The sequence below is a fragment of the Heloderma suspectum genome, chromosome 3 (genome assembly GCF_057233095.1).
Source record: "Heloderma suspectum isolate Gila_16-S chromosome 3, 16-S_ref, whole genome shotgun sequence".
Classification (NCBI taxonomy): domain Eukaryota; kingdom Metazoa; phylum Chordata; class Lepidosauria; order Squamata; family Helodermatidae; genus Heloderma; species Heloderma suspectum.
Genome location: NC_139460.1, coordinates 28,186,798 through 28,213,558, shown reverse-complemented (window position 1 = coordinate 28,213,558; position 26,761 = coordinate 28,186,798).

The following is a 26,761-nucleotide window of genomic DNA, read 5'->3' as shown; positions in this document are numbered from 1 at the left end:
TTATCATAACTGTTCTCACACTTACCTGGATTTTGCTGTGAAGAGGTCAGATAAAAAAAGTGCTCACATTAGGGGAAAATCACATTCAAACATGCATACGTGAATGAAAATTGCACACAAGAGGGTATATATTAGGGGGAACTGCTTGCAAAAAAATAGGGAAAATTAGAAGAAATTGCATACAAACCTGTCTATATTAGGAGAATTTTTTTTGCCCAGAATACCTTACCACAAAATTCACAAATGGATGCAGCAACAAGACAGAATGAACTTGTGCTTCAAAAGATCTGAACATTTTAGAAAGTGAAATAGATGTATTTGTCTATACCTCCTTGGGGCAGAACCTTAGTAGAAAGAGTTCAGATGGCCTGGAATGGGAAGAGGTGCTCCTTCAGACATCTGAATCCCTCTAAGGCACACAATCCTATGCATGTTTAGACAGATAAAAAGTCCTGCAACTCCCAGCATTCTCCAGCCACCCATAGACTTTTCTGTTTAAACAAGCATCGGATTGCACCCTGAGTTGCTCAGTCCTCAGCACAAGCTCTATAAAGACCATCCACATTTTTCATTGTTGGAGCCTTCCTCTGACAGCCAGCAATGGGCTCTGGGAAGAGAGAGAAAGTAAACAAATATAAATTATTGTAGGAGCTTCTCTTTCTCTCCTTGCACTCCCCCCCCCCCAATACTGGTAGTAGATAGTTTCTCCCTCTTCAATTTATTTGTTTCATCTATTTGAGGGAAATGCATCTTTATCACCAAAGGAAACTTGGCATTATTCTTTCATGAGGTCTACAGCTCCACCTTTGGATACTAAAATGCAGCACTTTCAAAAGAAATGTGGTTTTCATTATAGGGCTCTGAGGAGGCTTGGGTAAACAAAAGGGAGGCTGAAATGCTTCAGTAGCAACAAGGATATATCAAGAAAGGTGTTGTTATAGTGCTGGGCATATATATCATATGCCCAGGGAATTATATAACATATGCCTAGGGAATTATATATATATAATTGCACAATGGACAGCACAATGGAGAAGAAACTATCAAATATACAGGGCATTGATGGCTGGCATATGCATTCCTAGGGGCCACCCTATCTTTCAGGCAGTATCCCAGTGGCTGGGACATTTTGTCCACCTCTTGGGTGGTGAGGCCCAATCATCACCACCACCACCACCACCACCACCATCATCGTCATCTCCCCTCCATGCCTACAGAGCATATGCACAAAGGGCACAATCCTATGCATGTTTATACAGAAAACCCCCCCCTACAACTTCCATGATAGCTGGAAAATGTTGGGAGTTGTAGGACGTTTTGCTCTCTAAACATGCATAGGGTTGTGCCTGGAGATGGTTAGGGGGACATTGGCTGGAAAGGCTGGGGAACCAAAGTGCTTCCATAAGGATCATATTGGTCCTGTTACCTTTCCAGAATGAAATAATAATAGAATAAAATGCATATGGAAACACAGAGGGCCATTGCATCTTATCCTCACAAGTTTAAGTGTGAGCAACATTTTTTATCACATTGTGCTTAAAATTTGGAAAGGCCACTGAGAGCTGGATGAAGCTGCATTCGGGAATGGACCCACAAGTGCTGCCACATTTGAGCCCCCCACCCCCCGGTGCTTTGATGACAGAACTTTTGGGTTTGTTTAACTGTTATTTATATATTAATTTTTTTAAAGTATTTATTTATTTTTAAATTTATTCTTACATTTACATCCTGCCTTTTTTTCCTCTTGCAAGGAGCCCAAGGCAGCTTACATGATCCTCCTCCTCCCCATTTTATCCTGACAACAACTCTGTGAGGTAGGTTAGGCTGAGAGTCAGTGACTGGCCCAAAGTCACCCACTAAGCTTCATAGCTGAGTCGGGACTAGAACCCAGATCTCTTGACTCCCAGTCCAACACTCTAACCACTACACCACACTGGCTCTACTTTGCTTTGTTAATCAGCAGGGCCACTCTTCTTCCACCCACTGCCAGTCTTCATCTTGCCATTGTTGCCACCGCCATACTTTCGGGACTAGTCACTTCGGCATCTGGCCAGCCTGCTGCAGTGGATGGGCACAATAGGGAAAGGACCCCAGAATGCTCAGTGCTAGCCATTGAGCCTGGAGCTGTCCATCACTATTTTAATCTCCTGAACTTCCCCAAAGGGACAAGAATGGCAAGGCTCTCTGCAAATCTGAAGTCACCTTTGGGGCTGTGGGGGCAATGAGGTCATGTGAGCAGCAAGAGGCTAAATTTCTAGATGACCTAAATGATTGTGCCCTAGAAAAGTTGGTCATGGAACCGACCTTGGATTTAATCCAAAACGGTATTGCCTAGGACCTAGTACGAGATGTAAATGCTGTTGAACCAATTGGAAACAGTGACCACAGTCCTATCACATTTAATATATATTTAAGTGGGAAATTTCCGAGGAAGTCCAACATGGTCACATTTGACTTCAAAAGAGGAAACTTCTCTAAAATGAGGGAACTGGTGAAATGGAAGCTAAAAGGGAGAGTCAAAAGGATTAAATCCCTTCAAAGTGCTTGGGGATTAGTCAAAACCACAATAATAGAAGCCCAGCTAAATTGTATACCACAGGTTAGGAAAGGTAGCACCAAGTCCAAGGGGTCACTGGCATGGTTAACAAGCACTGTCAAGGGACCTATTAGAGAAAAGAGAGCTTCCTTCAGAAAACGGAAGTCTTGCCCAAGTGAGGAAAACAAAAGGCAGCACAAGCCTGCACAAAGGCGATGCAAGCAGACAATAAGAGATTAAAAAAGCATTTTGAAGAGCATATTGCTAACAACATCAAGGCCAACAATAAAGAATTCTTTAAATACATCAGAAGCAGGAAACGAACTAAGGAGGCAGTTGGACCATTGGATGACAATGGAGTTAAAGGAGTAGAATCATAGAATAGTAGGGTTGGAAGGGGCCTACAAGGCCATCGAGTCCAACCCCCTGCTCAATGCAAGAATCCAAGTCAGAGCATCCCTGACAGATGGCTGTCCAGACTCGTCTTGAATGCCTCCAGTGTGGGAGAGCCCACCACCTCCCTAGGGAATTGGTTCCATTCTCGTATTGCTCTAACAGTCAGGAAGTTTTTCCTGATGTTCAGCCAGAATCTGGCTTCCTATTACTTGAGCCCATGATTCCGTGTCCTGCACTCTGGGATGATCAAGAAGAGATCCTGGCCTTCCTCTCTGTGACAACCTTTCAAGTACTTGAACAGTGCTATCTCCCCTCTGTCTTCTCTTCTCAAGGCTAAACATGCCCAGTTCTTTCAGTCTCTCCTCATAGGGCTTTGTTTCCAGTCCTCTGATCATCTTTGTTGCCCTCCTCTGAACCCTCTCCAGTTTGTCTGCATCCTTCTTAAAGTGTGGTGCCCAGAACTGGACATAGTACTCCAGATGAGGCCTAACCAGTGCTGAGTAGAGGGGAACTAGTACTTCCTGGGATTTGGAAGCTATGCTTCTATTAATGCAGCCCAAAAGAGCATTGGCTTTTTTTGCAGCCACATCACATTGTTGGCTCATATTCAGCTTGTGATGGACAACAATTCCAAGATCTTTCTCGCTTGTAGTGTTGTTGAGCCACGTATCCCCCATCTTGTAAGTGTGCATTTGGTTTCTTTTTCCTAGTTGCAGAACTTGGCATTTATCCCTATTAAATGTCATTCTGTTGTTTTCTGCCCAGCACTCCAGTCTATCCAGACCACTTTGAATTTTGTTTCTGTCTTCCAAAGTATTCGCTATCCTGCCCAATTTTATGTCATCTGCAAATTTGATAGCATTCCCTGCACCTCCTCCTCCAAGTCATTAATAAAAATGTTGAAGAGCAGGACTGAGCCCTGCGGTACCCCACTTGTTACCTCTCCCCAGTTTGAGAAGGTCCCATTGATAAGCACTCTTTGAGTCCGATTCTGTAGCCAACTGTGGATCCACCGGATCGTTGTTTCATCGATCCCACTTTGAGCTAGTTTGCTCATCAGGATATCATGGGGCACTTTGTCGAAAGCTTTGCTGAAGTCAAGGTATATGATGTCTACAGCATTCCCACGGTCTACAAGGGAGGTTACTTGATCAAAAAATGAGATCAGATTTGTCTGGCAGGACTTGTTCTTGACAAATCCATGTTGGCTTCGAGTAATCATGGCATTGTTTTCAAGGTGCTTGCAGATGGATTGCTTTATCATCTGCTCCAGAATTTTCCCAAGGATTGATGTCAGACTGACTGGTCTGTAGTTCCCAGGTTCCTCCTTTTTACCCTTTTTGAAGATAGGGACAACATTAGCCCTCCTCCAGTCATCTGGCACTTCCCCCGTCCTCCATGATTTCTCGAAGAGAATAGACAGTGGTTCTGAGAATACTGAAGGAGGACAAGGAGACCGCAGAGTAGCTGAATGAATTATTTTCATCTGTCTTCAGTCTTCACTGCATAAGATATAGGACAGATACCCATGCCTGAACTGAAGTTTTCAGGAAGGGAGTCTGAGGAACTGAGGCAAATAGTGGTGACAAAAGATGAAGTTCTCAACCTTATTGATAAATTGAAAGCAAATAAATCACTGGGCCCAGATGGTACCCATCCTAGAGTTCTCAAACAACTGAAATATGAAATTGCTCATCTTCTAACCAAAAAAAATGCAACATGACTCTGGCCCAGTCTTTGGTGGTGGTCAGAAGGAGGATCAGTAAATGCTAGGGATGTACGAAAATCACTTACCTTTCATGGATTATGCTGATAGTGGGGGGGGGAGGCATTCCGTCCCTCCCCCCGGAATCCTGGACGGGGGGGGAGGTGCTCTGTTCCCCCCCCCCCCGGAATCCTGGCCAGCCGGCTGTGCTCCGCAGGGATTCTGCGGAGCTGCCGGCTGGCTCCGCCAGTAGCCGGACATCCGGCTGCTGGCTAGCAGGGACGCAAATTGTGGCGGCCGTAGCCGCTGCCGTTTGCGTCCCTGCAGTCAGCCGTGATAGGCTACGCAAATGTTTACGTAGCCTATCACGGCTGACTTAAAAAACAAACAACGCGCTATGCTATTTGCATTCCCCTTATTTTCGCCGTCTTAGTCTACATAAATCTTGACGTAGACTAAGACGTGCCAAAATAAGGAACGCAAATGGCGATAGCCGTGGCCGCCGCCATTTGCGTACGCACGTTATTTTTTTTTTTTTAAGTCAGCCGTGATAGGCTACGTAAACATTTATGTAACCTATCATGTTTTTTTTTAAAAAAACCTAGCCGTGATAGGCTACGTAAATCTTTACCTAGCCTATCACGTTGTGTTTTTTTTTTAAACTGGAAATGGCGGCGGTGGCCACCGGTCGGAAGACTGGCCGCTGCCGCCCTGCCACTGCCCTGCCGCCGCCCTGCCGCCACCCTGCCGCCACCCTGCCACCGCCGCAAGGAAGATCCACCCCAGGTAAGTCTCATCCCGGAGGGGGCCGGGGGGGCAGACCGTTCCGCCACCAATTTCGGGGGGCCGGATGCGCTGGCATTCGGCCTCCCCGAGATCCGTGGCGGAATTCTCTGACATCCCTAGGAAATGCCAATGCCTACTTGCTCACAGGTTTCTGTGCCTGTCAAGCAAGCGAGTGGCAGCAATGACAAGAAAGTGAAGGGGAGGAGCAATAGCAGCTAGTGATAATGGTGGTGGGAATGTAGACTCACTGAGGGAAGGGGGTCCATTGAAGGGGCCTTGCCCAAGGTTGCTGGCACAGCCCATATGAGCCCAGATCCTAATTTGGAAAGATGTGGGCTCTCCTCATCTTAGGAGGAGAAATTCTGACCTGAAGGAGTTCCTATTCCAAATCCTCCCAGTTTAAAATTCACCCCAACACTAGGAATGAGGAGAGAATAGAACACAATGTTATGCAATTATGATTCGTTGTAAGGAAAAAGATGGAAGGCACTCTCTTTTCAAAACCTGAAAGACAGAGAAGATATACACATACAGGATATAATCCACTAGGGACTGGATGGCACAATAAGGACATTCAAGAGTGTTTACTTGTGCACACAGGTAATTTAAAAGGGAGAGAGAAAGAGGCATGTGTAGCAATGAAAGCTGAGGGGCAAGAACAAATGGAGTTTTCCCTGGATAACTTAATTATTGTCCTCAGTGGAGAATGCAACTTTCACCTCTGAGGGCTGCAGGCAATTTGTCACATAACAACATTAGTACATGAATTTCAAATCGACCAAGAGGAGTCAAAGGCTTTGGGCTGGCTGGGGTACATACTGATATCCAGTGACAGAATCACTTTAGAACCTGAGGCTAGAATAAACCTGGAGATAATACAATGTTTTCGAATGAGAATGCAGGGAATCATATTTAAAATGTGTCATTCAAGAGGATGTGCTGCATGGCGCTTTTATGCTCTGCTGTTTCCACTGTGCATGCACTCGCTCCTCAATAGCGGCTCAGAAATAGGTTTGGGATTTTTTGTGTTTTTCGTTTTCTTTTAACTGATGGATGGTTCATTTCTAAAAATGAACTCTCGGTTGCATTTCTCACTCTCCCATAAGCTGGGAGAGGTATAGATAGCCAGGCAGGCAGTCAGTCAGACAGAGTGATAGGCAAGGGTAAGAACAGGTATATATGTATTTAATTAATATAAAATACAGATGGAAAATAAATTCTTAATTAAAACAGAACATAAAAACAAACAAATGGAAAGAGCTGACTCCCCCCCCCCTCCCCCGGTCTTAGATATAGATAGTTTTATATCTATATCTGATCATTGAAATTCTGTTGTCCTATCTGGGTGTTCACACGTGTTTAACAATTGCATGAAGAGGGAGAGCACACTTGCACCAGCCAGACTTACCCCCTGCCCCATTATGTACCCACCAGCCCAAGTCCCTCTGCCCACATGTTGTGGAGGGGGGCCTGTAGAGGGAAACTTCTGTATGCCTGTAGGTTCCCCATATGATTTGGAACCCTGGATGGTGTGGATCCCCAATCATGGTCTGCATCTTGGATAGCTCCTTTAAGAGTTCTGACTGGTTCTGACTGAAATGCAGAGCAGATTCACCACTCCACTCACATCGGTGCCACCAGCCTCCACTGGCAAACCCTATGTGTTTACAGTAGGCTCCCCGATACAGACACCCCCCTCCCCACCCACAACTTAAGAATGGTGTGGGGAGATAGTGTTGATGAAGGCAGGGTGGAGTCAATGGATGGTCAATGGACCCACAGATATATATTACAAGAAAGCAGATAGATATATATATATATATATATATATATATATATATATATATATATGAATTTTATACTGAGAATGTGTGGTAATATGTGCATCCAACTGAACTTGGTTATACAGACACAGTGTGGTTTAAATACAACCCATCCTTGTCACACAGAGATTTTTGAATTTAATTTGTATTGGGTTGTTGTATTCTCCTTGTTGTATTCTCATGAAACATTTGGTCCTATGTTAATATGAGACCGTGTGCATTTACTTGTATAAGCAAGTTCAGTGGATGCACATATACCACACATTCTCAGTATAAAATTCTTATTTATTTATTTATTTATTTATTTATTTATTTATTTATTTGATCGCCCATCTGGCTGGTCACCAAGCCACCCTGGGCGATGTACAGCAATAAAAACAGTTCATACAATAAAATTCAACATTAAAAACATCACATTTCTAAAATTACCCTAGCCCACTGCAAATGTCTGCCTGAACAACCATGTTTTTAATGCATGGGGGAAGCTCATTAAAGAGGGGGCATGGCAGAGTTCCCTAGGGAGGGAGTTCCACAGAGTGGCAGCCACCACAGAAAAGGCCTTCTCCCTCGCCCTCACCAGCCTAGCTGTCCTGGCTGATGGGACAGACAGAGAGAAGGCTATCTGAGGGCCGAGGCTGATCTTGTTGAGCGGCCTATCTGGTGTTGCTGGAGGGATGTACGAAAGTCACTAATCTTTCCGCGGATTATGTTGATGGTGTGGGGGGGGAGGCGTTCCGTCCCTCCCCCCGGAATCCTCGACAGGGGGGAGGCGATCTGGTCCTCCCCCCCTGAATCCTCCATGGCTGGCTGTGCTCCGCGGCAGCTCCGTGGAGCAGCCGGCCAGGCTCAGCCAGGCCAGAGCTGTCTGCAGCTGGATTTCCGGCCGCGGAGGGCTCTGGGAAAAAACAAAACAAAACCCATGTACGCAAATGGCGGTGGCTACGGCCGCTGCCATTTGTGTTCCTTTTTTTTGGCCGTCTTAATCTACGTAAATATTTATTTATTTAAATATTTAATCGGCGAAAAATAGGGAACACAAATGGCGGCCGCCATAACCGCCGCAATTTGTGTACACCAGGTTTTTTTTGGGGGGGGAGCCATGATAGGCTACGTAAATTCTTACGTAGCCTATCATGGCTGCAAGGATGGCAATGGCGGTGGCAGCAGCCCAGCCGTGGCTGGCCAGGAGACCAGCTGCTGCATCCGCCACATCCGCCCCAGGTAAGTGATTGATTGATTGATTGATTGATTGATTGCATTTATACCCCACCTTTTTTTCCTCTTGCAAGGAACCCAAGGTGGCTTACATTATCCTCTTCCTCTCCATTTTATCCTCACAACAACCATGTGAGGTGGGTTGGGCTGAGAGTCTGTGACTGGCCCAAAGTCACCCAGTGAGCTTCCATGGCCAAGTGGGGACTAGAACCCGGATCTCCCAGCTCCTAGTCCAACACTCTTGCCACTACACCTCACTGGCTCACAGTGCCATCCTGGGGGGATTCCGTGGGGGGGGCGGGGGGCAGGAGGCCATTCCGTCACGGATTCTGGGTGGCCGGATTCTAAAGAATCCGGCCCCCCAGAATCCGTGGTGGAATTCTCTGCCATCCCTAGTCTTGTCAGGGTTCAGTTTCAGCTTGTTCCTCCCCATCCAGCCACTCACCATCTCCAGACATTTGGACAGGGATTCTATGGCCAACCTTGGTGGAGGTTTGAAAGAGAGGTAGAGTTGCGTGTCATCTGCATACTGATGACACCCCACCCCAAACCTCCTGATGATAGCCCCCAGAGGCTTCACATAGATGTTAAATAGCATCGGGGAAAGGATGGAACCCTGTGGCACCCCACAAGTGATTTGCCACAGGTCTGAAACCTCCTCTCCCAGTGCTACCCTCTGGTACCTGCTGGAAAGGAAGGACCGGAACCACCATAATACAGTGTCTCCAATGACCAACCCCTCCAGGTGGTCCAGGAGGATACTGTGGTCAACGGTATCAAAAGCCGCTGAGAGATCGAGGAAAACAAGGAAGGAGCATTCGCCCCTATCCAGAGCCCTCCTCCTCATATCATCCACCAAGGTGACCAAGGCCGTTTCTGTCCCATGCCCAGGCCTGAAGCCCAACTGAAATGGATCTAGATAATCGGCTTCTTCCAAGTGTGCCTTCAACAGCATCGCCACCACCTGCTCAATCACTTTGCCCCAAAATGGCAGATATATTTTTAATTCTGCTTTTGGTAACATATATCCATGGTTCCACTGATTTGGTTGGTTGGTGCCTCATATTGAGGAATCTCCTCCTTGTTTCATATCCCATTCTCCACACCACGGAATTCTTAATCATGTGAGTGAACAGCTGAATAAGGTTAATATCTCTAATCTATCTGGAAAGAGCGGATCTATCCACTTGCATAAACCTAGGGAAAGGCTGCGCCACCTGGTGTCTGATGTTCATCTAACCAGGGGTCTGTCTCTTAGCAATCCATCTTCTCAGTCTATGTCTCCTGGCCCCCATCCGGTGACAATGGCCTGGTTTTCATGATCACCGCAGCCCACCATGGCTTATTTAAGCCACGGTGGGTTGTGGTGCATGTTGATGGCCATTTTGAATATTCGCTGTGGCTTACAGTACATTTCAATTATGAACTCAATGGAACTGTACATTTGGGAAAATACGCATGAAAATGTGCATGGATTTGCACATGAAAAGAAAAGAAAAGTTCGCAGTCTGATACGGACTCAAGTTTGAACAAGCTTTGACATGGAATTTGGAGAACTTCAGCGAGCTCACATTTTGCTGATTTGCACATCCCTACTGTAGGCCAAGGACTTTGTGTCTAGGCTGGACTTTGTATCTAGGCTGGACCAGTGTAAGCACAAAATCGTAATTATTTGGTTTCTAGGGAGAAAGGATGGGCAAATCTGCCAATTTCAGTTTCTTTCAGTTTCTCATTTTTCCAGCCTTAAATTTGTTCTGCCCCATTATTGCATCAGTGTATTTTTTTAACTAAATATATATATATGGAGATTTGTATGCATTTCTCCTAATGTATGCATTTTTGTACACCTAATATAATATATATATATTATATATAATAATATATATTTCCTAATATATACATTTTTGCAAGCAGTTTCCCCTTTTATAATCCTTTTTTTCTACATTGCTTTCATTAATTTTAAAGGAATATTTTTAATTAAATACATGTTAAATGAAATAAATAAGATACACATTGTTTTTGCACACTTTCCCCCTAATATATGCATTTTATATGCATTTTTGTTTGGAAAAGTCATTATGAAATCTCATCTGGAGAAGTGTGGATATCGAAGGAGAACTGTGTTCTGGTTTGCATATTGATTCGAGAAGTGTGAGTTTGGTAATGCAAACTGAACAAAATTCTCTCGCAGCCCTATTAGGAACAGGGTTGCATTCAAAATGTTAACAGGCAAAAATATCTCTTGAATATTGTTTCTCAATACCAGACTGAAGAAACCTCTTTCTGACTTCTGCCACACACACATACACACATGAACTACAGTGCAGTCTCAAAGTGAGATGTATGACGTCTATTTTCTCCTTCCTACTGTTTCAGTTGACGCTGTTATTGCTGATCCCATTTTTATATATTGAGCCAGGTAGGCATCTAGTAAATCTTGAAAATCACTTGTTACCACAATAAATGAGACCGAGAAGATTTCCAGGTAAGAATTCCTGATCCTTTGATGCATTCCCCATCCATTGTTGTTACCAGCTGGCTGACATAGCTCTTTCCAGGACTTTCTTTGGCTAATTTCATGAACACCATGCTAGATTTTAGGTGGGGGAAAACATTTGTAAGCTTGATATGTCGCTACAGATTTGACTGGTATTTTCCTAAAGATGGATGGATCTGCCAATACTTTTCTAGGATTGGCTGGGGTGTTTTCCAAACCATCCCCCCACCCCAGAAATAAAGAAATTGGGGAAAAAATAACAAAACTTCCCAAGCCAATCAAGGGCCTCAGAAAGGAGTCACTCCGCCACCCTTGATCTTTGCTGCTCTCCTGCCCCAAAGCTATTTCTATCATTTCCAACAACTGAACACATTCACCTATTCCCTACCCCAGTACCTTACTTGCAGGATCAGCCATGGTGAGAGGTGATGGAGAATTTCTGCCTTTCTCTCTTTCTCTCTCCCCTACATCCATCCACAGACCCAGACTGTATGGTGCTGGGTAGATCCTTTAAAAGCCCTCTGCAATGAGACAGTGCTCCATGTGATTCAATACATCAGCAGGGATGGGGGAGAATTTCTCCCCGAAACTTCGGGGGGTCGAGTGCCAATGCATTCGGCCCCCCGAAATTGGTGGGTAAATTCTCCGCTGGCCCCCCGCCCCCCCCCCCAGGATGGGACTTACCGTAGCCGAATGTCCCTCTTGGCGGCGGCCGGTCTCCCAACCGGCTGCCGCCGCCACCATTGCAAAAAAAAAAGTAAAGTAAAAAAAAAAAAATCACCCGGGATAGGCTATGTAACGATTAACGTAGCCTATCACGGCTAGATTTCCAAAGTCAGCCGTGATAGGCTATGTAAATCATCACGTAGCCTATCACGGGTGACTTTGAAAAAAAAAAGCGCGTATGCAAATGGCGGCGGCCCATGGGCGCCGCCATTTGCGTTCCTTATTTTAACACGTCTAGTCTACATAAAAATTTACGTAGACTACGGAGAAAATAAGGGAACGCTATTTGCGTTGCCCTTATTTTCGCCGTAGTCTACGTAAATCTTTACGTAGACTAGATGTGTCAAAATAAGGAACGCAAATGGCGCCCATGGGCCGCCATTTGCGTACGCGCTTTTTTTTTTCCTTCAAAGTCACCCATGATAGGTTACGTGACGATTTATGTAGCCTATCACAGCTGACTTTGGAAATCTAGCCATGATAGGCTACGTTAATCGTTACGTAGCCTATCACGTGTGTGTGTGTTTACTTTTTTTTTCGCGGCCGGGTAGACGGGGCGCTTCTACCCGGCCTGAATTTCTCTGGCGAGGGATGGGGCGCCTCCCCCCCGGCCTGAATTTCGGCCGGGCGAGGCGGGGTGCCTCCCCCCCCGCCTGAACTTCGGGGGGAGAAGCGAAGCGCCTCCCCCCCACTGCGAAGCAAGCTTTGAGAACAGGTAAGGGACTTTCGTCCATCCCTATACATCAGAGGAGTTGGATGGTTAAAATAAGCTGCTGTTTCCTGTGTGTAAATCTCTTGGAAACAAGAAAACTTGGCCCCAGTTCTACGCCCAAATGTGTTGCTTACTAGACAGTACTTTACAACAGGGATATTGGCACTTGTCCATTGATTTGAAAACACATAGGGGGTTGTGGCCATAGAGTGGAATTCAAGGGAACACTTTCGCCCCCGCTGATTCCTTTCTGCCCTGCTGATTCCCTTCCGCAAGTGGTAGGCCCTGAAAATTCCGATGGACAGGTGGGACCTGCTGCTTACACAAAGGAGATTTAGCGCTTCCTAGGAGAAGCCCCAAAATTCGTGGAAGGAGCTCTGCCAAACTGCCTCCATCCAGAAATGAGCATTTCCACTTGTTTCATGTTGACCCCGGAACCACCATTGCACAAGTGGTAGGGGCTGCTTTATGCCTTCTGCAACACAGTTGACAGGGTGGAAAGAGAATTGGTGGCAGCATAACTGGGTTCTGCCATCGGCATGATAACCTCTTTTCCACTCCTATAGGGTTCTCCCATAGATGTGCTTTCCCAAGGGCGTGTTTTGATTTTATTGTGTTAGCTTGTGTATTGTTTTAATAATTTTGATGTTTGGCAGTTTGAATTATCTATAGGAGAAGCAGGTTATGCACTATTTAAATAAAATAAAATAATAGGAACTGATCAGTAAATATTTGTCTGAAATGCAACTAGCACTACACATGAAATCCATCATAATATATCCCCTTTATGTAATACTATTTAATATAATCCTCTAGTAATGTATGTTCTGTACAATCCCTAAAAAAACAATGTTCATGTCTAATGAAGTTAAGCCTAATGAAGTTAAGCCTTTATTACAGAACAGTCAAGAGAACTAATGAGGGATATTGGGGTAGAGAAAGTACCCCAACATCCCTGACATTGCTGGGATATAACCTTGATACGTTATCAAGTTATGTTGATGACATAACTGCTTTTTCCCCTGGAAGAAGATAGGAGAAGAAGTTCCATCTGTTCCTTCTAAAGTTCCATCTGTGTCCATGCATCAGCTGTTTGCTGCCCCAGGAAAGGAGCACTCTCCTTCTCCTTCTCCTTCTCTTCCTCCTCCTCTCAGCTCTATTTGCCTCTGCAATTCACCTAGTTCTTGTCATTGTTGTTGTTCAGTCGTTAAGTCATGTCTGACTCTTTGTGACCCCATGGACCACAGCACGCCAGGCCTTCCTGTCCTCTGCTCACTCCCGGAGCATGCTCAAGTTCATCTTGTCATTAGTAAATTCAATTATTTCAGCTTTGCTGAGCTGTATGCATGACATTCCCTAACACACAAGGGAGCAGCTAGGAATTAAAGCTATTTATTACAATTGCATATTCTAGAAGTGTGTGTTGGTGTGCATGTGGGAATGGGTTGTTTATACTGTGGCATAGGTATACCTGGTAATGCACAATTAAAAGAGCAGGGCCAAGCAAATTAATTACTCCATCACATCTTGCAGTAGCTTGCACACAAGCTGAGACAATTCGAATGTGACAAAGGCCATGCCTGATTAGCGCTGTGCCAAAAAATTCTCCCAATGTTGTTTTAACCATTCTCATTCAAATGGATAGAAAAGAAATTGCTGTCAAAAAGAAATTCAAAGGAGAAGAAAATACCAGAGAAATTCTCATGAGCTGGGTTTGGGGTTCTTGTGTTTACTTTCCTCATGAGTTGACTGAGGACTGTGTGTGAGTGTCCTGTCTGCAGTCATCTCTCTGGCAGCCTGAAGCCTCCTTGGCTTCCTGCACTGCAGTTAATTTTATATGGTGGCCGCATTCCAAGGTATGGGACATTGTAAAATAGGGGCCAGGCTGCCAACGCCATTGCTGCAGTGGCCACTCACATTGGCAGCGCAGCCCCCCCCCTTAGGAAAGGAGAAAGAAGCTGTGCCACAACCCCTGCCAACGGTGAGCCTTACCTGTAAGAAACTGTTGGAGAATTTCTCCTCCCCCTGGAGAAATTCAGAGAAATTCCCCACAAATAGGGTGGATAATTTTGAGAGGCAATTTGCGCCCAGCTCTAATTCAAATGGCTATACCTTTTATTATGTATTTAATTTACTGTGCTTTTAAAAACCCCAATTACTGAACCTCTCTGGGTGAATATAATATTTGATATTATTTGCTTGATATCATAGATCCACATATGCATTAAAGACCCGTTCACTTCCATAGGCTCTGGTGTTACTCCCTTAAACCTTTAAGGGCACAGTCCTATGCATGTTTAGACAGAGAAAAGGCCTACAACTCCCAGCATGCCCCAGCCAGCATGGCTGGCTGGGGCATGCTGGGAGTTGTAGGCCTTTTCTCTGTCTAAACATGCATAGGATTATGCCCTAAAAGAAGCTAAATTTGGCCGTTGTAGCATTCTGTAGCTGTTTGCTGCCATTTTTTTTTTAAGCTGCAATGTTGTGACAGTGGTGAGGGCTGAGGGACTCACTCTGGGAGAGGGCAGTGGGGCCTCGTTTGCAACTGCACCAAGGCATTTGGTTCCTACAGGTACCTGGTTGGCCATTGTGGGAACAGGATGCTGGATTAGATAGGCTTCTGGCCTTTCTTATTCTCTTATGTTATGTTCTTATGTGTAGTAAAGAGGCATAATAAGATCGTGTTGTAACTGTAAGTCACAGCTTTTACAGCACACCTACTGAGTCATTGCTTTTTAAAATTATTATTATTGTATTACACTGCACAGTATCCTGTACAAAGATAAAATGTTATTCTTCTCTTTGGCCAAATAGTTCAGGAGAGCATTGGGGATGTCCACTGCTGGGAAATCTGACCCTTTTTGAGCTCGCTGGACTTCCGCGATGCACCCGACTCGGCTGCTTTTGTGAGCTGAGCCATGTGGTTTCACCAAATTCTGGGACTTTTATGCATTTTTTTGGTTCTTAGCCATAATTTGTGCAAATAGAAATTTCTGCAAATCATGGCTGCAATTTGCGCAAATTTGCAGAATTTGAGCCAATTGCAGCCATAATCTGCGCAATCTACGCAAATTGAGCAAATTGCAACCATAATTTACTCAAATTCAAGAACACTGAAAATCTGCTAACTGGTGTGATTTGCTGCAGGCCGATTCAGATGAGCTAGCGGAAGACGGAACAGAGTTCAAGGGGCTGAGTCAATGAAAAGTTGTTGAGCTCCACTCCCCAACCAGATTCCTCCAACATCCCTAGGGAGCATACAGAGTTCTCTTTCCTCCCCCATTTCATTCTTACAATAGTTCTTTGAGTAAGATTAGCCTGAAGAAAACAACAACCCTGTGATTGGTCCAAGGTCATGATGATTTGTCATGATTGGACCAATCATAGTGTGTTTTTTTGTTTTGTTTTTTCAGTCCAATCTTCCTTGGCAGACTGGGATTTGAAGACTTCTTGGTAGGGATGATGGAGAATTTCTTTTTGTTCTTATTTTTAAATGAACTGACCTAGGCTAATTCACACATCCTAGACTAACACATAGATTGGAATACAGTTATCCTTCAGACTGGGAACAGCTCTGAGCTTGGTGGTGTGGTCTGCTACTTAAAAAAATACTTATTTTAGGGGAAATGTGTACAAAAATTTCATTAGCTTCATTTTTTAAAAAACCAGAACTTACCAAATTTACAAATTACTTTATAAACGGGAGGGGGGAAACCTGATTTTTTTAAAAAAATTTTAACCAAATTTGGGAGAAAGCAAAACTGGCAGATTTGTTGATCCATGTAGACAGCTTAGCTCTGAAAAATCTAGGTTGGAATCCCTGTGTATTCTACCCTGATTGTGGTGCTGAATTAGGCTTGGCACCTCATTTTTTCCTCCGATACTAACTTTAACAGATAAATGGCAGGCACATACAACATGTTTTCCATGCTGGGCCTAGCTGTATGTCTTGATTCAAACCAGTGCAGATGGGTATGGACTTTGTTTCATCTTTGTGATAAGAACAGAACAGTTGCAAAATGTAGGGATGTCAGAAAATTCCACAACGGATCTCAGTGAGGCCGAATGCCAGTGCATTTGGCCCCCTGAAATCCGTCGGGAAAAGAAGCCCCCGCCCCCCTCAACCCATGAAAGGTGTGCGGGACGAAGTCCCCGCTGCCCCCACCCCACAAAAGGCACGTGAAACGGAGCACTTACTTGCTCCTGTCCATGCTGCTTTGCGAATGGCGGCCGTCCTGCAGCCGCCATTCGCTTCCTCCTCTTCATAGCCATGATAGGCTACGTACCTATTTACGTAGCTGATCACAGCGGGGGGGGGGGGGAACCCAGTGTACGCAAATGGCGGTGGCTACTGCCATTTGCGTACGCTGGGTTTTTTTCCCCCCTGCTGTGATAGGCTACGTAAGTATTTATGTAGCCTATCATGGCAGGGGGGAAAAAAACCCAGGGTACGCAAATGGCGGCAGCTACCGCCATTTGCGTACACTGGTTTTTTTCCCCCTGCTGTGACAGGCTACATAAATATTTACGTAGCCTATCACGGCTCAATACAGGGACGCAAATGGCGGTGGCTACGACAGCTGCCATTTGCATCTCTGCAGGGCTGCCCAGCAGCCAGATGTCCAGCTGCGGGCGGCCGGAGGTGGCTGGCGGTTCCGCGGCTTGGCCACGGAGAAGACATGGCCGGGCAGGATTCCGGGGGGAGGGATGGAGCACCTCCCCCCCATCGAGGATTCCGGGGGGAGGGACAGACCACCTCCCCCCCACCGTGGATTGCCCAGCATGGAGCCAGGTAGGTGTTTCGTACATCCCTAGCAAAATGTCTTATAGACACTATGATCAACATCTGAGTGTCTCCTCCAAGGGAGACTTGGAAAATGACAACAAGGGAGAGGGCCTTCTCAGTGGTGGCCTCCTGATTATGGAATGCTCTCCCAACTGAGGCCCAGCTGGTGCCAACACGATCAGCTTTTCAGCACCAGATTAAGACTGTCCTCTACTCCCAGGCATTTGATGGCATATGGTGGGGTATATATGTCAATTGTTTCTATCAGGTCCAATATCTCATTGTAAACGTTTTAGCTGTTTAAATTGTTTTAAATGTTGTATGCTAGATATTTTATATGATGTTTTTATTATCTTGTACTGTGGTGTGTATTTTTGTGAACTGCCCAGAGAGCTTCAGCTATTGAGAGGTATAAGAATGAAACAAACAGACAGACAGACAATAAACAGGAGAGGAAGAACTTGAGTGTTTTTTTTTTAATGGATTGTAGGAGAAAAGAAAACTGACAGATTCATCCAGCCCTACCCAAAGGTCAGTTCTTGGTCTTTTAGGAAGTGGGAAGCAACAGAGGTGGGCGCTTGATGTGAATGTCTTTGAGCCTTTTATGAGCACGCACATCAGCACTTGCAAAATCTTGGCCCTTTTCGGGTCAGACTGTAGGGGATGCTCTTGCATCAGTATTTTTAGCACCTCTGCTAAAATGGTCAGCCCTCTTTGAGCTGGCCACTGGGGGGGGAGGACCAGAAGGTTGCTTGTAATGTTGCTTGTAATGGCTATTAGCCAAATACAATAAAATGTCCAGAATACAGAAAAAATTGAGCTGGCCACTGCCTTTGAGTTTTCTTGACATTTTTTTTCCTCCTGAAAATTGCCCTGCTCTTGGACTTGGTGGTTTCCCTAGGTGATAAAGCTCCAAGGGAAAACATTTTTGGAATGCACAGAAAAAAGGAGATCTGTAACTGGAGTAGAGCCAGCAAGAAGGCTGGCCTTTTATAAATGCCTTGAGACGCCACTTTTCACTGACATTCTAGCTCAGGAAGGAAATGCGAAATATAATTTGATTCATCCTTCCTTCTGAGTTGTCTGATTCTGCTTGTTTTGAGGGAGGCATATTCTTCTCGTTCCTCCTGACAATAGTTTGCTGTATGAACAGCATCACTCCTCAAAGGGCAATGGGGGTGGGGTGGGGAGTTTACCTGTATCTGCAAGGCTTAGGGTGCTCTAGAAACCTGGACATAGAATAAGCCAGGAGTGGGCGACTTGTGGCTCTCCAAATATTGTTGGACTCCAACTCCCATCTGCCCCAGTTAGCATAGCCAACTGTGAGGGATGATAGGAGCTGAAGTTTAACAATCTCTGGAGGACCGGAAGTTGCCCAGCCCTGCTATAAGGGCTAAGGTTCAAATCTTCATTCCAATACATGTCAGAATAAGTACTTGTTCCATAAGAAATAATGATCAGGGAATGGCCTTGATCAGATATAGAATAGGGCCCAGCTAGGGGTAGCATGGCCTGCAATTGGGTCCAGAAGTCCAGCAGACTCCCCTGTACTTGCTGCCCTGAGCCACATCTGCTGCTGAGCCCCCTGCCCCACCCCAACCCCCTTATAACTTTGTTTATTGGCCATTCACAGTGTCATTTTGTATAAGAGCAAATGTGCACATATCTGGGGCTGCCTTTTTTTCTTTTTTTGCAAAATGGCAGCTGCAGAGCTCACCAGATGGGCCTAGGGTGAGTGTGGGAGGCTTGGCGAGGGGGGTGGGTCAGGCCCAGGTCCAGGAGCATGCAAGCAGGGACAGGGGCTTGGAGTGCACTCAGAGAACCCAGAGAGGGGGGTGCCCATCCATCCCTAGGCCTGGCAATCCAAGTTGTTTCTCTCCTCCCCCAAGACTAAAATAAGAATTTGTACATATTGGGATTTTCTCAGAAGAAATATGATGGCTTCTGCATCCAGGCTTTGACATTTCCTCCATTAACAGCTCATTCAAGCCTTTTTACAGCACTTATACCTGTCATTTGAATATGACAAGAAATGGGCCATTTACGCCTGTACTCTTGCATAAATGTCCACTTTGCTGCCACCATTTGTGTAAATGAGGATTTACGAAAAAGGCAAAGCCACCATTTTTATGCAAAATGGTGGCTCGGCGAGGGATTGGGCGGCTGTGTGCCACTCACTAAGCACCCATGGACCACCTGGCAGCTTACAGTGCACAGCAAGCAGGGTTAGGGGGCTGGTAAGGGTCTGGTGAGCAGTGCTCGGTGTGGACGGGGTGAGTTCAGCCATCCCTACGTAGAAGTTCAGTGCCAACTATGTCCATTCCTAAAGATGTCTGATCTGGCCATAATCACACATGCCTTAGTCACATCCCGTTTGGACTACTGTAATGCACTCTGCATGGGGCTGCCTTCAAAACAGTTTTGAAAAACTGTTCAGAAACTTCACCTGGTCCAGAATGGTGAGTCCAGACTGTTGACCCAGACCAGTTTCAGGGAGCACATGACTCCCTTGTTACACTGGCATTACTGGCTACCGGTCTACTTCTGGGCAGAATTGAGAGTGCTGGTTATGAGCTATAAAGCCCTATAAAGCTTGGGACCCGACTATCTGAAAGACTGCCTTCTCCCATAGGAGCTGGCCCAGATCTTAAGATCTTTGGGAGAGGCCTGTCTCCTGAGGTTGCCACCTTCAGAGGCATGTTCACAAGAGAGGGCCTTTTCAGGGACTGCTAGTGGAACTCCCTCCCAAGGGAGGCTAGGTTCACTCCTTCTCCTCTGTCCTTCTGCCAGCAGGCAAAGGCCACTTTAGTCAAGGAGGCCTTTGGCATGTAAGTGGGTCGGGTGCTGTTTTTATTCTGTAATGGTTATGTTTTTATGGAGTTTTTTGTGGTTTTTTAAAATCAATTTGAAATTATGCCTATAAGCTGCCTTGACTGCCATTTTTTGGTTGAGGTAGAAAGGTGGGGATGCAAATAACATCAAGAAATAAATGTCCAAGTTAAGTAGAAAGACTATTGGTAGGAGATGGGGCATAAGCAGGGAGGTTCCAGTGGGCTTTGCTGCCATTTTTAACTAATTAACATATGGCTAATTAACGCCCACTAGCCAGTCCAGTTGCTAGCAGATGTTGCTAGTGGCAGAACACCTACTTGCATGCAGGTTCAATCCCTGGCATCTCCAAGAAGGGCTGGAAAAAATACTCATCGTATTACGGTGGTCCCGGTCCTTCATCTCTGGCAGGTACCAGAGGGTAGCACTGGGAGAGGAGGTGTCGAACCCATGGCCACTCACGTGTGGGGTGCCACAGGGTTTCATCCTCTCCCCGATGCTATTTAACATCTATGTGAAGCCTCTGGGGGCTATCATCAGGAGGTTTGGGGTGTGGTGTCATCAATATGCGGATGACACGCAGCTCTACCTCTCATTCAAATCTTCACCAGGGTTGGCCGTGGAATCCCTGTCCAATGTCTGGAGATGGTGAGTGGCTGGATGGGGAGGAGTAAGCTGAAGCTGAACCCTGACAAGAGCGAGGGGCTTTTGGTGCGAGACAAGAGGAGGTTGGGGGCTGTTGACCTGGTGTTGAATGGGGTATGGCTACCCTTGAAAGACCGGGTCCGCAGCCTGGGGGTCATTTTAGACTCCCAGCTGTCCATGGAGGCTCAGGTGTCAACCGTGAGCCAGACAGTGTTGTACCAACTCCATCTGATATGGAGGCTGCGCCCCTACCTTCCCGACCATCTGCTCCCATCAGTAGCACATGCCCTGGTCTCCTCTCGTCAAGACTACTGTAATGTGCTCTATGTGGGGTTACCCTTGAAGATGGGTTGGAAGCTGCAGCTGGTGCAGAATGTGGCTGTTCGCCTGATTAAAGGCAGCTTCGGTGCTGAAGGAGTTGCACTGGCTACCAGTTGTTTTCCAGGCCAAATTCAAGGTGTTGGTTTTGACCTTTAAAACCCTATATGGTTCCAGCCCAGCCTGTCTTAAGGAGCACCTCCAGCAACACCAGACAGGCCGCTCAACAAGATCAGCCTTGGATGGCCTTCTCTCTGTCCCATCAGCCAGGACAGCTAGGCTGGTGAGGACGGGGGAGAGGGCCTTCTCTGTGGTGGCCCCCACTCTGTGGAACTCCCTCCCTAGGGAACTCCGCCATGCCCCCTCTTTAATGAGCTTCCGCCACGCATTGAAAATTTGGTTGTTCAGGCAGGCATTTGGGGTGGGTTAGGGTATTTTTAGAAATATGATGTTTTAATGTTTAAGTCTACTGTTTTAGACTGTTTGTACTGTTGCACATAGCCCAGTGTGGCTGGCTGACCGGCCAGATGGCGATTAAGAAATTTAATGAATGAATGAATGAATTTATAAATAAATAAACTTCCTGAAACCCTGGAGAGCTGCTGCCAGTCAGTGTCGACAGTGCTGGGCAAGATGGACAGAGGTCCATCTTGCCCAGTGGACAGTGGTCTTGGACAGTGGTCTGACTCAGTAGGAGGCAGCTTCCTGTGTTCCTAAGTCAGATCCTAGTCTGTGTTTCTTCTATTGCATTTTGTTAGTCATTTTGAACAAGTGGATATATTCAGGAAATAAATACTAACATTACTAGAAGCAGGAACAGTCATAATATCAGTGCTAATCGATACTGTAATAAGATTTGGGTGAGCTATCCCAAGCTTGCCTTGCCTTAACTCTAAAACAATTTGAAATCTTTCAGCAATATTAGGAAGTTCTCAGACCATTTCTCTGACCCACTCTGAGGGCTCAGAAAAATGCCTCCTCCAGTTCCTGACGGCCCTCACAATTCCCCCCAATTCCCCCTCCCACTACCCCACTAAGGGAAGGGGACAGTAGTGGTGATGTGTGAGGGAAAGATCAGAGGGAGGTTTCCCCTTCCTTGCTTCCCTCCCTCTCTGAGCCTTGCTGTGACATCTCAGGGGACCCTCACAAGGCGTTGGCCCATTAGGGTGCACCAAATAAGCCTGAGTAACTAGGCGTCTAGTAACTAGGGATGTTGGAGGAATCGATCCAGGGGTGAAGCTCCTTCAGCTTTAGTCAGCTCAGCCCTGGACTTCGGCTCACTTTCCTGTGAACTGGCCTGACTTGATCTGCAGCTTGAGGATTTCCATTTTTTAAAAAAAAAATGTGTAAAGCAATTTGCACAAATTACAGCTATCATTTGCACAGATTATGCAAATTCTGGCTGGAATTTGCAGAAATTACATAAATCGCAGCCACAATCTGCGTAAAGTACAGCCAAAATTTGCATAATTGGTGCAAGTTACAACTGTAATTTGAGTGAATTGCTTTTTATGGGGGGAACCCCCAAAAAAGTTTCCAGATTTGGGGATCAAACCCCCGGCTCGGCTCACAAATGGGCTGGATTTCCTGATGACAGACACCCCTACTAGTAACCCAGGCTGCCAAGTGGGTCAAGACCAGGGGTGCAGAACCTCAGGCCCATGAGCCAAACCTAGCTTGCCTGGGGTCCCTGTCTGGCCTTCTAGGGTCCCCCAGGAAGATCTGCCCCCTTCCCATAGCCTCTGCAGTGCAGCAGTGGTAAGGAGAAGGTGGAGGGGCAATGCAGTGAAGGGGGACAGGGTTGGGGGGTCTTGTGCACATTGTGCTCTCTTGTCTCGGGTGGTGGGAGAGCTGGCGCTGGGGCTCTCTGCATCTGTTCAGCTTAGAAAAGAGGCGAGTAAGGGGAGGCATGATGGAGGTGTACAAAATTATGCATGATGTGGATAGCGAGACATTTTTCTCCATTTCGCATAATAGTAGAACCCGGGGTCATCCCATGAAGATGTCTGTGGGGTGATTCAGACAGATAAATGGGGACTACTTCATCACATAATGTGTAGCTAAACAGTGAAATTCTCTACCACAAGATGTAGCGATGGCCACCAATTTGGATGGGTCTAAGAGCCAGTGTGGTGTAGTGTTGCACTGGGAGCCGGGAGATCCGGGTTCTAGTCCCCACTCGGCCATGGAAGATCACTGGGTGACTTTAGGCTGCCAGTCACAGACTCTCAGCCCAACCTACCTCACAGGGTTGTTGCTGCGAGGATAAAATGGAGAGGAGGAGGATTATGTATGCCACCTTGGGTTCCTCAAAGAGGAAAAAAGGCGGGATATAAATGTAATAAATAAATAAATGAATGAATGGGATTGGACAAATTCATGGAAGAAAAGGCTATCAATGGCTACTAGTCCTGATGGCTATAACCTATCTCCAGTATCAGAGGCAGTAAACCTATGTACACCAGTTGCTGGGGAACATGGGTGAGAGGGTATTGTTGCATTCATGTCTTACTTGTGGGTTTCCTATAGGCAGCAGGTTGGCCACTGTGTGAACAGAGTGATGGACCAGATGGACCCTTGGTCTGATCCAGGGTGGCTTTTCTTACATTCTTAGGAAGCAGCTGGCAGCTGAGAAGGCAGCAGACCAAGGGAAGTAAGGGGGAAGGGAGGTCACTAAGGTTCGATTGGGGGCAGGGCCATAGCTAAGTGGAAGAGCACCTGCTTTGTCTGCAGAAGGTATCAGGTTCAATCCCCGGCATCTCCAGGTAGGGCTAGGAAAGAATCCTGCCAGAAACCCTGTAGAGCTACTACCAGTCAGTGTCAGATGAAGCAATAGTCTGACTGACTCAGTATAAGGCAGCTTCTTATGATCCTTATGATTAGGGATGGTGTGGGTGCCCATCTCACTCCAGGATTCTGGCAGACTGCCCGCACCCACACCCCCAAGCCAATCCCGCCAAGCCCCTGCTCCCGCTCGACCCCCTTCCACACTGAGCCACCCGCAACTTACCTGGGCCCCATCTGCCTCCATCGCGATCTCCATGTTTTAAAAAATCATGATGATCGCAGTACTGTACATATGGAGTTATACACAAAATGGCGCCATGAATTGCCCATGTACACAAGACTCATGGCACCATTTTGTGTATAAGTCCATGTGTACAATATTGCAGTCACTATGTTTTTTCAAAACATGGTGATGGCGGCAGATGCAGATGGGGTCTGGTAAGTGTGGGCTGCTCGGCGAGCAGGCGTGGGGCTCGAGCGCAGGTTCGGGGATACGCGAACAGGGGCAGGGGCTGGGTGGTTGCCTGGAGAACCCTACTTAGGATCCTTATTCCAGCACTAATTATCTCATAAGCAAAGCAGAGGTGATGGAGTATAAGGATCCCCTGAACGAATGTTTCTGCTTTGGTGCAGATGTTCCTTACAGTTCCAGCCCCCAAGTAGCACCTACCGGCAATTCAGCATAGGATCACTTAGACTGGAAGTTGTTTGACACAGAGACGGTCCTTAACCTCTGCTCTAACCTAGCCCATTAGCAGCATGTAGCTTCTTGATGTTACTTCCGTCACAGAAATGTCAATAACAGATACCAGCAAACAAATCAGACATGCGCATACAACCCCCACACAGCACACGCTTCAAGATATTTGCTTCTGCTGTCAGTTTGGCATTTATACTCCAGAGCTTTTGCAAAATGTACATATTTCAACTGGCGAGATGGTGATGGGAAGTGAAACCTGCATTTCTTAGACACAAATAAGGCTGTGATAGAATCCCCTCCACCCCCCCCCCCCCACTGGTTACTAGCCCTAAAATCTATCACACATTTCCTGGTACACCAGCAGCGGTGGCAAGATGTTAAATGCACGTCCACAATTCAAACTGGAACTGGAAGGCTGGAAACACAATGCGATAAATATTAATGGCCTGCCTGAATGTTTCTGGTGAGATTTATCAAGGCTGGTACCTTTTCGTAAAATAAAAATGAAAAAAGCTGTTTATATGTCTTAAAATAATTGGGTGGGGGGAGAACCCTGTGGGGCTAGATCTGTGCACAAGACAGATGGGTGTTGGGTACTCTTGGATGCAGCTTTCCTCCCTGATGGTCGGGTTACAGTGGGGGCTTTGGATGACTTCGTACAACTTTGGCTGCTGCCTTTCATGGAGAAGACAGATCTGTCCACTGTCAGACATGCCTTGGTTAAGCCCCATTTATATTATTGCAATACTCTCTATGTGGGGCTGTCTTTAGGGCAGGGCTGCAGAACTGTTTTTAGGGGGGTGCCAGATTGTGCCCCCCTAGTCCTGCTGTGAGCTGGATTGCAACAGGGGGCATAGACTCCTCCCTGATGTCTTCCCCCACTTTTTTCTCTCCATGCTGCTTTTTCTCTGAGCACGGAAAAGGGGGCCTGGCCGACGCCACAAAGAGCAGTTGCCCCTGCTGATGCCGGCTGAGTCCCTCGAGTCGTGCAGTGTCTGGTGTCCACAGAGGTGCCGGGCACTGTGCAAAGAGCATCTTGCATTGTTGCTCTTATCTCCGATCTGAGATCGGAGATAACAACAAGGATGCCTCCAAGGGGATTCCTCCAGGGGGCAGAGGCTATTGTAAAAAAGGGAAGGGGAATCCAAAACAACAACAACCATACATTCTCAATGCAAAATGCCACAGAAGCTTTGTTTGTTGGTTGGTTTGTTTAAAGCCTCTTAAAATCATATCCAGGATCAGAGTTAATAATACTTGTTTTTTCCAAAATAAAAGTGGTCCTCTAAGTGCGCTTTTAAAAAGAGCACGTTTATCATAGTGTATTAGTTGGCTCTTGGAACATGTTACACTGGTCGCATGCAGAGGAAGATTTTAACTGATACAGGGCAGCTAGGCAGGGAGAGGTCTTGTCTTTTTTAAAGAGCTGGAAGTGAGTTTTCTAGGCAGACAGGCTACTTGTGATCCAAGGAGCAGCTCCATTGCTCCAGTCAGTAACCCAGACGGCCTTACAAGTCGCAGTATAGCCACAGTTATGTGAACTGGCGTAACACGTGTGAATGATGCTGCAGCTATTTTCTCGCTGCAGAAGATGTTCTCATGAATAGTACATGGAGATGCAGAAGTGCACTTTGTTCATGCAGACAGTGCCTGCAGCAGCAATGTGTGCCACTTTCATTTTATTTATTTTATTATTTTATTATTAAATTTATTAATTGCCCATCTGGCTGGTCACCCAGCCACTCTGGGCTATGTACAACATACAATAAAAACTGTGTAAAACAATAAAATTCTACAATAAAAACATTTTCTAAAATACCCTAACCCACCCCAAATGCCTGCCTGAACAACAGCGTTTTTAATGCACGACGGAAGCTCATTAAAGAGGGGGCATGACGGAGTTCCCTAGGGAGGGAGTTCCACAGAGTGGGGGCCACCACAGAAAAGGCCCTCTCCCTCGTCCCCACCAGTCTAGCTGTCCTGGCTGGCTGATGGGACAGAGAGAAGGCCATCTGAGGCTGATCTTGTTAAGCGGCCTGTCTGGTGCTGCTGGAGGCGCTCCTTAAGATAGGCTGGGCCAGAACCATATAGGGTTTTAAAGTAATGGCGAAAGTTGTTCAAAACTTGAGGATGCAAGGAGGGCTTCTTTAAGAGCAGTCTTATCCCTGCCTCCTTGAGGGCTGATGGCATCACTCCCTCCTCAAGGGAGGCGTTCACCACCGCCCTGATCCCCTCACCCAGTCTCTCTCTGCAGCTCATAATGAGCCAAGATGGGCAAGGATCAAGTAAGCAGGTGGCCG